The 13,000-nt window shown below is 45.7% G+C and overlaps 1 protein-coding gene across 1 annotated transcript in view; it reads right to left on the bottom strand.

Moving 5' to 3' along the window:
- The window catches only part of TSHR (thyroid stimulating hormone receptor), a 632,465-nt gene that overhangs the window by 7,285 nt on the left and 612,180 nt on the right, over window positions 1–13,000 (bottom strand). The window lies entirely within an intron of this gene.

A 13,000-nucleotide genomic window follows, 5' to 3' on the forward strand; every position in this document is an offset into this window, starting at 1 on the left:
ATGATTTTCTGTAATAAATTTGAAAGAATTTAAATGAGAATTAGGGTTGTCATGGACTTAATTTCTATGTCCCTCTAAAGTCATGTTGGAAGTAATATCAGTATTGGCAATTATGATTGTTTTGGGTATTTTAAATACGGCGCATCCATGGTGGCGCACAGATTTTTTAGGGTGGCGCAAGGAAAGTGACACATCTCTAGAGATGCGTCACTTTCTTGTGAATCTGCCCCTTTGTGTTCAGAAACCATTCACTACTCAGCCAGGGTGAACACAAAAGGGCCCCACCTTGCTGCCTCATTATATCCATTAGCATGAGCAAGGGTGCCAAATTTCTTCCCGCCCAGGGCCCCTATCTTAGCAAGGGCCAGTTCGACATTACATGAAGGCTTTACTGCCTTCCCCAAAATGTAGAACACCTCTGTGGACCTCAAAAGAACAATACACTGAATACCTTATTTATGTAAGTACAAGTTTACATTAATTTGGATGGAGTTTGTCCCCCTGGAAAACAGATTGTCCCCCAGGGGTACCGGTATCTAGTGAGCATGATTTTGTGTAGGTGGAAACCCATGGGGTACCAAAAAAGTCCACCAACTGCATTATGTCGACAAAACAGATGGTATCACAACATGAGAGGGCTGAGGCAAAGCATTGACTCACCAAAGCTGCAACACTACATAACACATGCCATCACCATAAGACCACAGGCATGTGCAGCAGGCAGTCTCCTGTTTACCTTCACATGATGCAGAGGGGGTACAGCAGACATATGCGCCTCACTCGCCCCCCTCCCCAAAAAACAAATCCCCATGGGTAGATGGCGCACAGAGGAGGGCCTCATGAGAACAATGCACAAAGTCCAACCCTCAAGAAGAATATCAGAATATCTCTGACAGACTCTTAAAGCTGCTCCGTAGTTGATGGCTTCTCTTCGTAAGCCTGGGGATAAAGTGGTTTCATTAAGACACTTTAAATGCAAATAAAATACACCGGGCTCGATGCACCAAGAATTGTTGGCATCCCACGATCTGTGATTTATAAAAAAAGGGGACTTGCAACTGCAAAACTACTTAATACACTTCAGCAAATCCCTTTTTTGTCATAGGAAAAGGAAAAGGTATTTTCCAATGCTATTTTTTCAGCCTTTGTTAATTAAAATCTTAAAGTACATAGTTGGAATCAAACACACAAAGACAGGGGCATAACGCAGACATCCGCGGCACAACCGGCCCCCAACCCCTCAATGGGGCCTCATTCAGCAAAAGGCAAATGATATCTGTGAGATATGGGACACTGAGGGGCCACACATCAAATTCTGCTTCGGGAGGGTGGGGGCGGCTGGCCTCATCATTTGTTTGCCTTATGCCTCTGCATTGAGATGACACATTATAGCCAATGACTGGCTCACGTAGCCTGCAACATCAATAACAGAAAGGCAAGCAGAAACAAGCATTTGCAATGCAATTGGTCTCGCTTTAGTGAAAGTTAGAGCTATTGACGTTGTAAATGACAATGTTTTTTACTTTTGCTTTTTTTGTTTACATTGGAGTGATCATATTTTCATTGCGCTTTTGCCATTCATATGATCTCGCAGGGCTGGAGAACCAGAAAATGAGAAATAGGTTATGAGGGGCGGGAGGTGTGAAATAAATGACACAAGCGGAAAAAGAAATTAAAAGAAAGGTGCTTATGGCACGCAGGAAACCTGGGCCTCATGGGCTGGTGATGCTAGCAGGACACTGGGTGATGAGGATACTGTTTGGGGCTGGCATGTTGAAGGTACTTTTGTGTTTCAAAATGTAAACAGCCTCACAAAATATTTACGAATTTACACAATAAAGCAATATGATATTAAGCTGCACTGGATAGCCGTAGAAGTCTCGCAGTCGCAAGATGGTGTCAGCGGGAATCTACGCCACTCAGCCGCGCACGCCATATGCATGGACCATCGGCTATGTGGACAGACCATCGATACCGAACCTGGGAGGGAACAGGACGCAAGTGATTAGTCTCCATTTCCAACCTGTTGGGATCGTTACGGACGCTGATAACCTTCGCGGGGTGTTCCCTCTAGGAACAGCGTTACAGACATTTTTCAAATGCTGGCTGCTTTGTTACTTTGTTGCCTCCGTGCTCGCTTCAATTACCTTCAAGCTTGTGCTACAACCGGCGAGTAGACGACAGTGGACGACATGTTGACCAAGGGTGCCAAAAGCGGCAAAGGTAAGAAGATGAAAGGACCTCAACCCGTCCAAGTCAGCGCTGTTCTCGGGGATGCTGCAACAACGGACAATCTAACCAGAGGTAAACGGGAGGCCAACAGCTTCAAAAGAACTACAGGGAGACTCGGGGGTGGAGGTGTTACAAGAGAAGGTGCAGACTCTCAACCGTCTATTGTAAAAATGTTTTCTGGAGTTAAGGCACCATCCCTTATACCAGACATTATACTAGACTCCCCCCTCCCCCCTGAGAGTGAACCTAATAGCTCACTATTAGTAACACAAAGGAGCCTGAACCCTAATCAAACGCCTACCGCCTTAAAGGAAAACTGCGCCTCCGTACAACCTGAGGTAACTGTATCCCCAAGCAAGCAGCTGGAAGGCAAAAATGGTACAGAACGACTGCTAGACTCTAGTAATTTACCTTCCAATTTACCTTCCAATCCAGCCCCATAGAAGATGCTATCAGAATAATAGCAGATTTAGGAATAGTGGCACCTTCAGCTTCTGCTACCGTAGTCTTGGGCTCCGCCACGATAAAAGATGTATCAGGGACCGGAGCAAAACTCCTAGCAACCGGCACTACTGATTACATCCTTAGCCTAGAAGCTAATCCTGGCCCCCAAGCTCCTTGGACTCTGGAGCTCAGTGGTGAAAACTTTTACTCCGTATCGGACAGCTCTTTGACTACAGATGAAGGTGGAACTAGCTCAAGCGTAGATAACAGCATTGACCCCTCTAAAGTCACTGGAACTGTGCAGCGCCAGAAAAAAATAAGAAACAAGACAAAAAGACGCAGCCAGCTCAAATGGGACTACTCAGACTCTCAGATGTCTTATCCCCTCGGTGAGGAAGCAGATCAGACTTCGCTTGGGGAAAACTTGAAAACTAAACCAGAATCCATGGCAGGACCCTCTCTAGATTCTATCCTAGCTTCAATCAAGGAATTCCAAGAAGAGGTTCGCTCTGACAGTCGCTCAGATAAAGGGGCCACTAAAAAACTACAAGGGGGCTTGAGAAAGTTAAATAAAATATGCACCGACATCAGTGACCGTGTCAACATGGTGGAGGGCCGCACAGAGAGTCTAGAAACAGAAGTAACTACCCTAAAAGATCAAGGCTCTGCTCATGATGCATGCCTGATGGACTTAATGATGAAGATGGAAGAACAGGAGAATTGACAACGCAGGAATAATCTCCGCTTGGTTGGCATCCCGGAAGGAGTCGAGGGAGACGATCCATGGCGATATATCGTGAAACTCTTACAAGAAGCTTACCCGAATCAATCAAACTGGAACTGGGACTATGAAGTCCAGCGGGTACATCACTTCCTCTTTAACTTAAAACCACGGCAAAATCGTAGTAGCTCACCCGGAGAGAAACCCAGGGCTTTCCTTGTGTTCTTCGGGAACTTTCTTCTTAGACAGCTAGTCTATGAGCAAGCCCGACTGAACTCCCAGAAAGGGGCTAACAGGGTAATGTTTTTTGCCAACCTTGATTTTTGCCACTCAACTGTAGAGCGGAGATGGCACTTGCGCCAATTAATTGCCCCCTTTCAGCAGCTGGGAGCCCAAGTGTTTTTAATGAATCCTGCCACATTGAAAGTCATTTTAAACAGGGCACCCGGATCTTTTTGTCTGAGATCAAGGCAGGCCAATTTCTGGGGGAGGCTAAGGCAAAAAAGGGATCGAGTTAAAGGTCAGATGAAACTTACCTGACTGAGAGAAATTCACTAAGTCTAATAAATGAGTACTAGCCTACTGTAATGACTCTTTCTCAACTTTCTGACTCTTTTTGATACTACTTGCTCTGCCAGGCACATATACAGGCACATATACAGGGGTTCTTCTGGTAGCTCAGTTCTTGGATGCAGGGAGCCTTCTTTTTTTGGTTTATGATCTTTGGTGTTTTATTCTACTTTTCTTTCTTATTCTTTTTTCATTATTGGCTATGTTCCTTCTTTATCTCGTGTTTAATCAAGTCTTTTATGCATAGATCAATGCCAAATTTTCCTGGCTGTACTATAAGATGCGGCCTCGCGGCGAGGAATTATTACTGACAACCATCACTCAGGGTTCTCCTGATTGCTCTATTCTTGGGGGAGGGAGGGATTGGGAGGGTAGGGGGGATAACTGCATGGTGGTGGAGAGACCAATGACATTTGTAACTACTATATTGGCAAGAGATAGTGTGAAGCTATTTTTGAAGTTAAGAGATACAAAAACGCAAAAAAGAAAGGAAAAGAAAAAAAGGAAAAAGAGAGAAAGAAAAATGTGCAAATTGAGTAAACATGTGGCATTGGCAGAGAAGAGGATTTTGGAGCATCATTACATGCAGGATAAATATGTCTATAATGTGGGGTTACATAATTTCTATGTTGGTTAAACCTGATTATTTGGAAAATAAGAAAACATTTTGTATGAACAATCAAAACACCCTTAAAATTGTGTCAGTAAATATTTGTGGTCTGAACGATGCCCTGGAAAGACAGAAGGTAGCTCAGGGCTTGCGCTCACTGGGGGCTGAAATAGTTACCCTCCAGGAAACACATGTAGAAGGATCCCAGAAGCATCTATTGAACTCTTTGGAGTACAGGGTCATTGGAGGGACTACACAGGGTGCAAAGATAAGAGGGGTAGGTGTTATGGTACAAAACAGATACCAGTTGAACTCAACCCGGGTGACATCTGACCCACTTGGTAGATGGGTTATAGCGGAATGTCATCTACCTCCCAACTTTGTTTTCACTTTATGCTCCATATATGGGAGTAACACTGTTGACCCCGGAGTTATTAACTGGATCACGGGAGAACTCGCTCACTGGCCACTTCCGATTGTTATCTGTGGGGACCTCAACATCAATTTACCTAGTAACTAGAAAGCAAACAATCAATGGCCCTATGTAGGTAGAAAGCCCAAAGTATATCAAGCCATGCTCAATCTAATACAAGCTCATGGGCTTAGCGATGTGTGGGCCAGCTTAAAATCTACCCAGCCGGGCTATACTTACTTCTCAGCCCCACACTTCTCCCTAGCAAGACTAGATTACTTTCTGGTTTCATCTTTTTTAGTCCGAGATTGCTCTATAGATATTGCCCCACGATTCATGTCAGACCGTAACCCACACATCATAAAACATCAGGGGGCTGAGTTCCAGGGGGGAGACCCCGAATTGGAGCTTCGAAAAAGCTTTACTCTATGATGATGGATATCAAACGCACATGCAGGGGTGGATCAGAGAGTTTCTCGAGCTACATATAGTGTCCGCCACTGTTATGATTGTATGGGATGCACTGAAGGTGGGCATCCAAGAGGAGACCTTACGGTTCTCTATAAGGAAAAACAAGAAAGAAAAGGAACAGATCTTGAAGTTACAAGCAAAGATGAAAAAAGCAGAGGAGAAATTAATTTTGTCAGTTCAAATGGGGGCTGAATTTGAAGCTGCTCAACTTGAAGTAACAGTCAGCAAGGCTGAAATTGGGTCAATATTTGCTGAGAAGGCAACAGCTAAATGGGCTTCCGGAAGAGAGAAAATCTATGAATGCAGCGACCGCATTGGCCATCAATTGGCCCTTAGAACCAGACAGCAGGTGTCTGCTAGTGAAATACTCTCAATTCAACTTAACACCACGAATGATCCAACTAAGATCCGAAGAGCATTCTACAAGTTCTATCAGAATTTCTATTCTGAGGAGAATATAGGGCCATCAGATTTGAGAGAGGAAGAGATCTCTGAATCACTTTAGCTGAACTCAGTGCAGAAGATTATGACCAATTAGAGGATCCTCCTACCTGGGACGAAATAGCTAAAGCCCTGGCAAGTCTACCAATTGGTAAAGGGGCAGGCGCCGACTGTATCCCGGTTGAGTTTTATAAAATATTCGCCCCCCAATTAAGTGCTCTTCTTACCTCATTATTAGTTTCCATTTTTAATGGGGTTTCTCCACCTGCTTCCTGGTCCCATGCTGAGATTGTAATATTCCCGAAGAAGGATAAGTCACCACTTAAAATGGGGTCTTACAGCCCAATTACTCTAATTAGTTGCGACTCCAAGATATATGCTAAGATTTTTTAAACTAGACTATCCCTAAGAATAGAACCCCTAGTGTCGCACTGGCACCACAGGTTCAGCCCCAAGAAAAGTACTACTGAAGATATCCGATGGAACATCACACTACTGGACGCAGCTCAGATTTAAGGAGACCCGATGTCACTAATCCTGCTTGATGCTGAAAAAGCGTTTTACCGGGTCTCCTGGCTATTTCTGTGGGCCGTTATGAGAAGGATGTGCTTCGGGCCTAAGGCAACCCAAGCCATACAAGCTCTTTATCTTAATCCCACAGCTAATATCTCAATTAATGGGAAACTGACGGAGCAGATTAAAATCTAACGGGGGACTCGCCAAGGCTGTCCGTGTTCACTTCTGCTCTTCGCACTATATATAGATCCTTTCATCAAAGCAATAGGAAACAACCAAGCTATTCGTGTGGTGAGCCGATCTGGCGTAGACACTAAAATCATGGCCTATGCTGACGACTTGGCCGTAGTGACCCCCGAACCTGAGAATGCGGTTAGAGCACTGGAACAAGAGGCCCAAGAGTTTGGGAAAATCTTGGGTTATGCTCTTAATAAAGGTAAAACGCAGAACATCTTAAACAATGAAATTAATTGGGTGGACAGTCAGGTTGTTCAGAAAGCTAAATATCTGGGGGTTACCATGAATGTTTTTTGTAAAGCTTTTTGCCGGTGCTTGTAGCACCTTTCAAACCACCACATAAAAAATGCAAACGCTAGTTAAATTAAGTACACAATCTTTTAAAATTGTGTACATTACCATTAGTGGGTACATAAATAAAACTCTTGGCCCTAGTGACACATCATTTACATATGCTTTTTTAAGTTATAAGGCAGCACAGAAATGGATACAACAAAGTACTGCCATTTCGGAGGGTTTAGGATTAGGAGTTAGTTAGCTCACAGTCATGTTTTTTTTAAAGTCACAAGTAAAGAATTTGATAATCTGTTAATATCTCTGAGTTTGAAAATAGGGACAATCTATGGTAACATTCTGAGGGCGTAAATATAGTGCAATGTTATCACCATTTTAACAGTTTTGACCCACCCACAGAATAACAACTGCAGAGGTGGGACCAACATGCATCGTAACGCATTATTCTCTGATATAAGAGTGACAGATTAGCCCTCTCATGCGGTTGGCAAAGATGTAGAAGAAAATGGGTTATGGGGGGGGGGGTCTCTTCAGGCCATCATCTCTTTGATTGTAATGTATGGCACACCAACTAGTTTGGATGTTGCATAGGCCAGAGCTGAAACATGGTCACAGTCCACTCAGACCCTGACACAACCTGGGCCAATGTGTTACAGTTCCCAAGGGCTCATTAATGTTACTTTTAGTTCACCTGGTAACACACAGGGCTGAGCGCGTTCTGGTGTAGTTGACCCCCATGTAAAAATAAGGTATGGCTCACATTGGGTACTACTCCCCATCTGGCCGCATCGCATGCAGGTCTGATTCAGCGTGTCCGCTGGGAGCTGAGGAGACTTATGCATCACGGAAATTGGGCCGTAGTGGGGGAGTCTGGATGGAAGAGTCAGTTGTGAATCCTCAGTGTCTATTCACAGACATGTAGGGGAGAGAGATATAGCATCCTCCCTCCTTGGCTCACCAGATGGATCCCTTGCCTACCATCTATTCCTGCAGCAGGCCGGGACCAATCATAGGTCCGGGTGTGTACTCAATGCTCTTGCATAGTGTGCTTCAACAGAAGCCACAGAGCCTCAAGCATGGATCAAAACAAGATGGATGATTGGATATGGCACCCCTATTGCCCAAGGGTCTCCTTTCTCTGAATCTGTATTCAGGGCACCAGCAGAGGCACTGGGTTTGTCCGACACTTACTAGACAATAAAGGTAAGCTTCTGTTGACTGTGGACAAGCTCCATCTCCCCTTTAACGATCACATCTGAATCGCAAAAGGGCGTTGGGGGGAGGGTTGCTTTTGTTTGCAAGTCTCACTAGGATGAACGAATGGTTTGTGATTACAATTATTGAAAAAAATATGTATGTGTCACTGACTCCTGTAAGGTAGAAACAATGCAACAATGAGCAATGGCGAGGAGGGCTGTTAGCTGATTTGGAAGGGCATTGCTACTGATGGACTCAGGAGGAACAGACAGGGGTCCAAGGACAACTCTTGCATGATGGCCCAATGTCATTCCTAGCAGATTTGTTTTGTGTACACCTGCCCCTTTAAGAACAAAAACTCCTATTAAAAAAAAAAAATGCTTTCCTTCTAGAAATGTGACTGTAGGGATAGAGGTCTGCTGTTCCATGCAAGCCATCCATACCTTTGTTCACGGGCATTTGCAGGAGTCACAAAATGCATTCTGCTTAATTAATATTCTTTATATAGGAATTTCTTTTCACCTACTGTGTATCGAACCTTTGTGATGCGGCTGATCAGACATTCGACCAGTGTGCAAAAGCACCAACTGTGGTGCAGGTAGGCTTCTAATACCTTGGGCCTAGAATGTCCGGATCAAGTGGTTAAAGCAAAAGTGATATTTTATGAAAATCATCGCCATCATATCCATTTGTTGGTGTAGGGCAGCGCCTCAAGCCTTCCTACTGTACTGCCCTATGTCATAAGAAAAGGACAGGAATGGGCCGCATCTATGAGATGTGACGCATGCCTGTCCTCCTACACAGGGCTGGCACACAAATGGCTGTCATGCACCAACGCAGGCACCCTTGCACCATTGTGCAAGGGAATCTGCTTTGAAATCAAGTTGTTTTTGTGTGGTTGTTTGTGTGGTTGTTTTTTAATTGCACTGCGTTGCCTCACACCACATCTACAAGGCCATGAAAAGCCAAGCAGGGTGGCGTTATGTGGCCTCGTGGATATGGTTAAGCCCAGTGCGCCATTGGAACGTCATAAAAAGTGACGTTCTGGTGGCACACTGGCCTTGTAAATAAGCCCCTTAGTTTAAAAAAAAACAATATGCCATTTCTTTTAGGTTAAACATGCTTTTTAAAACAACATCTAGTCGGATAATTATGAGGGTAAAGGTGGAAAGTTTAAATCAGTTTTTTCGTGGTAAACGCGAAAGCTAATATAATTCCAATTAAATAACAATGGAAGCAGAAATAATTTCAGATAACAGGAATCACGGAAGAGCAACTTTGGGTATCTGGGAGTTTTACAGCTGCCCAAGTACATATTAAAAGAATATTTGTTTCCCACTGACATCTAAATAGGTAAATTATGCTTAAAATCTTATTTAGTAATCCGACTGCAGATGCCTGGGGCTTTCATTTGAGACCTTTTGACCTAACCATGATTTTCTAATTTAAAAAATAAATTCAAGTTAACATTGTGTAGATAGATAGGCAAGCACCTCAAAATAAATTAAAACATTTGATTTTTATAATCTTCAATCCCATTTCCTAGGCAGAAACTCCTGCTGCTCACACATAATTGTCTCACTTCACACCAGTGGCGGCTGGTGAGATTATGGCGTCTGGTGAGATTTGAAAGTAGTTAGGCGTAAAAGTTTGTAATGAGTGGCTTGTGGCAAGCGAGCTCAGTGAGCGAACCTGACTGCTAATGGGAGGGTTTGGGGGGGTTCTACCACCGCAAAAAGTTTGAAAAAAAGAGCGAGCAAATGGTGCATTTACAAGCATATTTGAGAAAGCAAGAAGGTTAATAATGCAATTGTTAAATTCTAGTTTTAACATCAATAATGCTCACTAATATTACTGCAAATAATCGCTGTGACACACTGACATTTCTCATATGTGAGGTCCTGTTTTGATCTAAAAGAATTTTTTTATATGGATGTTGCATTAAACAAACACAACATTTCTCTAAATAATGTCTGTAATACCCTCTCACACCACCTACATTCAAATAAATTAAAGAAAAATCGTATTTAAAACTGTTTATTTAAGAATTGTTCAATGTCATCAGGGCAAGAATCTCTGCAGAGCCGGCTCAATAAGGGGACCCATGAAATTCTGGGGCTCTGGGCCAGAGCTGAGCCCACTTGGTCTCTGACCAAGCCTGGTGTTTTTGTTTATGTCCTGATGCATGTCCTGATGCATGGCTTGCATTTTATTTCTTGCATTTGAAAGCCCCTGTTTTCATCAAACCCCTATAGGTAGGCTGCAAGCCATTTTAGAAACACTTCCGAGGGTCACCTCTTCTTTTTCCTTCCAAATGACTCTAACCTTCCTTTCCATCCTCTGCAGGCATCTTTACTTCGAGCACAACTTTCCCTAACACACGCTTATGTTTGCCTTAATTACCACTGACTTTCTGCGAATTGCCCACAACCCACTTTAAAGATAAAAACCTCACCTTTATTGGAAAGTGATACCCCTGCAACTTAACACTACCTACTCTAGCTTACATTTGAACACCACCAAACATTCACATGAACTCACATGCCCCCCCTTAACCCGCTAATGTCCAACCCATCTAGTAGTGACACATGGCACCCCACAAATACATAACCAGCACCTTTGGCACATTCTGTGCCAGGGCCTGTTAAAGCTAAAACGTGGCCCATTTCACGTCAATTCTTGGAGCCCCCTCCCTTCCAGGAGCAATTACCAATACCATGATGTAACATAGCTTTAAAACAAATAAATAGAGCAAAAACCACAATCAACAACCCACTATATAAAGGAAGATTGTGATCACGAGGAGTGGGCAGAAAAGCATAGCCTGAAAGCTGCTAGCCTGGACTTTGAGATGAAGGCTACAACCACCTCCCCCTGCCCATCTTCCTCTCACACAAACATATGCAGCAGCTCATGAAGGAACTGGGGCCCATTTTGCTTGAAAGAGATTAATTGCCCTGATATCATCCCTGTCCCGTTAAAAAGGGAAACAATAAATACATGTACAGGATAGCCCTAGAGGGCGCACTGCATGAGGCCGCTCTGTAGAGCTGCTCCGCCGGCTGAGCTCATAATCCGACAACAATCATTGGAATCAAGGCCCGCCTCCTGCCTTAGCCGTCTGCTACAGCTTCCTGAATGGCTGTGGAGTATTTGGGCGGAATATCGCGGAAAGAAACATCGCCATTGCGTAGTTAGCTGCGTGTGTGACTCTGGGCCAGTGCTGATGGCGTGGCGGCTCAGGGCGCGCTTGGACAGGTCGCTTGAGGTAGGCCATGGCTGGTGCTGGGGGTGGGCTGGGAGTGCCAGGGGTGTGCTTGTCTCCCTGGACCTGGCGTGCAGCAGACCATGTGGCGGATCATAGAGGGCCGGTGGGCATCCGGCCCACGCATCCCACGCCGCCTCCGGGTCCCCGACCGCACGGCATCTCAGCGTCGGGTTTGGCTGGGGGCTGCGCCATATCTCCTGGCCTCGTGCACGGCCAGTGCGTGGCCACGGACCTGCTTTAGGTTGCTTCAGTGCGCCGCTCTGTTTCCCTGCACGCCGCCTGCCAAGTGCACTTTACCTGGCTAACGTTCTGCCACTGCGCACTTCAGCTTGGGGCTTTCTTACCATCCGGGAGGCCTTCCTGCTACCACCGGCCTTGAGTTCCTCTGACAGAGTGTGGTGAAGACGCCTCGGGAGACCAGCGTCACCGTTGCAGTTCCAATTGCGGTGTCGCTTAGCCGCCAGTCTTGCTGCAATCTGCGGGGCTGCCCCTGCGCTGCACGCTGTTGCGCTGTCTGCTTGCTTCTAGCGCTGATTGCCTCTGCCTCCTCTGGTCAGCCCTGACAGTGCTTCTTCTGACTGTGCGAACCACTACGTGATTGGGCCTGGTTTTGCCTCCCTTGCCCTGGCCTCCCTGACGTTGGCGTCCAACATAGATACGGGCCTGCAGTGCCCGTGGTATCCCCCCCCCTTTCGGACCTGGTGCCAACCTGTTGCGTCAGACAGTTTGATCCTACACTGGTCTCGGTGACGGCTGCATGTTGACCCTTGGGGATGGCTTTATGCTGGCACTCTTGGGGGTGCTGCGCCTTGCTCACACTACAACTGCCGCAGCCTCTAAGACCCCCTTACAGTAGACCTTGCTGGGGGTGCTGTATCAATTTCATTTGTTGGGGCTGTGGTATACTTAAGACACTGTGGAGGCCTGTGTTTAATTGCTATACCAGCGTATTGGGCGTACAGGTTTGCGTGTGCACCATGGGGAAGGGCCAACCACGCCTCACCTTTGAACCCCGGAAAACTGGCAGGTCGGCCCAACATGCAGCCTCGGACTTGTAGACAGACACTCCTAATGATCACTTAACTAATAGTGACAAAACGCTCCTTGCGGTGCAGGCCAGCCTGCAGTCCATTGATGGTAAGATAGACCACCTCAATCTTCGCATGGATTACATGTCATCCAAGTTGGACAAGCATGCACAGCACCTGGGGAGGCCGAGACGCGCATCTCGGATGCTAAAGATGGGTTGCAGCAGGTTACAAAAAGGCGGCCTCTATGGAGAGAGCCCTCGCCATCATACCGGCCCGTAATGAAGACTTGGAAGCTAGATCTCGCCCTAACAACATGCGCATTACGGGCCTGCCAGAATCCACGAATATGGGCCGCCTTGAGACCTATGTGGAGAAGCTTCTACAAGATATTTTTGGGTCAGAACAATTATCGCACGTCCTCATCGTGGAGCGCGCCCATCGCTCCTTGGCTGCAAGACCCACCCTGGGCACCCCACCTCATCCTATCATTGCCCGCCTTTTAAATGATAGAGACCGGGATACGATTCTCCACCTGGCCCGGGAGAAGGGCACCCTC

Source organism: Triturus cristatus, chromosome 9 (genome assembly GCF_964204655.1).
Source record: "Triturus cristatus chromosome 9, aTriCri1.1, whole genome shotgun sequence".
Classification (NCBI taxonomy): Eukaryota; Metazoa; Chordata; class Amphibia; order Caudata; family Salamandridae; genus Triturus; species Triturus cristatus.